At 35.4% G+C, this 1,631-nt stretch overlaps 1 protein-coding gene across 3 annotated transcripts in view; it reads right to left on the bottom strand.

Moving 5' to 3' along the window:
* ADD1 (adducin 1) overlaps nucleotides 1-1,631 on the bottom strand; it is a 42,503-nt gene that overhangs the window by 31,561 nt on the left and 9,311 nt on the right. The gene's annotated exons all lie outside the window — the stretch shown is intronic.

Below are 1,631 nucleotides of genomic sequence, written 5' to 3'. Positions count from 1 at the left end.
GTGTTTTAATATATAAAATCAGAAAAGTAGGCTAACATGTATGAAAAGTCCAATATGATATATAAATTCATTCAGAACAAAATTTATATGAGAGCTCCCATAAACTGAGAAAAACAAAACTCCTTAAGCTGTGTCTGGTCAGACTGGTTTTTAGAACCATGGAAGTCCTTCAAATCTTCACAGGGACAATGACAGAAGTTCCAGACATGAGGTCTAAACTCATCAGTTTGGGGTTTTTGCCTTTTATTTTTTTCTTAAAAAGTTAAAGCAGATATAAGAAAAAGAATATTGCATAAATCAGAAATTAAATCATCACTGCAGTCAGTATATTACACATGTTCATTAATAAGAAGAATCAGCTCTACCAAAACATACTTGGACTGCCAACACATTTCTGGATACGAACTCAGAAATCTCAACTTTGCAACCCAAAGTATTCTTTTTACATTTATTTTAGTCCATTCAATAACATGCACATCACTACATTAGCATGTGGTTTTTGAAGTCTGGAAAGCAGAGACACACAGAGCCCCCACCCCTGGCCAGGGTCCCTTTCAGTTGTACAGGTCACAGTCAGCAAGTGCCTGCATCTGGCAGAAAGGCTGAAAGCTCAGCCCGCATTGCTCACACACCTCCTCCTTCCACTCACAGCAATTCCTGGGTGTAACATTATCCCACTTTTCTGGGCACAGTATTACAACCCTCATTCCAAAACGCTTCTCAGAATAATTTTGAAGCCTTCCACTGACAAAAAAGACAGTTCAATAAAGCCACCCTCACAACACTTTGAGATTCAAGCCTCCAATTCTTGGTCATCTGATACATCAAATTACAACTAAGTAGAAAAGACTGTGTATATCTTCATGTAAGTGATGTAATTTTAGATGTAGATTCATCAGCTACATCTAAAATTAGTAAGGTTTTACATATGTCTCTATTCTTTTGCCATTTTTAGATTTTTGTTAGGGACTTAACTTACACTGCTTCTAATTTGCTTAGTAATTTTTTTGCATGCTTATTAGCTAAAACCACTTCAGACGTGGATGCACACAGCAAAGACATGTTTACATAAATTTTGAAATGCAGATTATGGTAAACAAAATCATTGAGATGAAGAAAATTATCTACTTCAAGACTCCAGAATCAGCAGATTTCATCCTCTTTAATTCTTACATCAGGAAAGAAGTTTCAAAATTCAACTTATTTCTTGTATCAGAATGAAAAAAAAACAGTGAACTGAGAAAGCTGAACACAATGACCAAAATAAAGTATTTTACTTGACTCTGCAGAACAGGATATTACTATGAAAATCTATGTTAGCACTTGAACACTCAATGATTTCCACCCACTGAGTTACTAAATAAACACACAAAAGACACCTCTGCAGTGTTCAAATATTTCATTTTCAAGTTTAGACTTTAAACATCATGGTTGATTGTTTTCTTCTCTAAAGCTCATAGGCACATCTTTATTATTTAAATTGCTCACTTTCCTTCACCCATGGAGAAATACAGGGTACAGCACAGAAATAATGCTTTTATCCACAGGGGAAACCTTTTAAGGTATTAGACCTAGGAAATTTTAAGCAAGTTACAGCAAAGTAGACACCTCTCCTTTGGCAGCTTCAGATG

Source organism: Geospiza fortis, unplaced genomic scaffold (genome assembly GCF_000277835.1).
Source record: "Geospiza fortis unplaced genomic scaffold, GeoFor_1.0 scaffold147, whole genome shotgun sequence".
NCBI lineage: Eukaryota > Metazoa > Chordata > Aves > Passeriformes > Thraupidae > Geospiza > Geospiza fortis.
The sequence above is the reverse complement of the archived record's forward strand: the minus strand, read 5'-3'. Positions and strand labels throughout refer to the sequence as shown.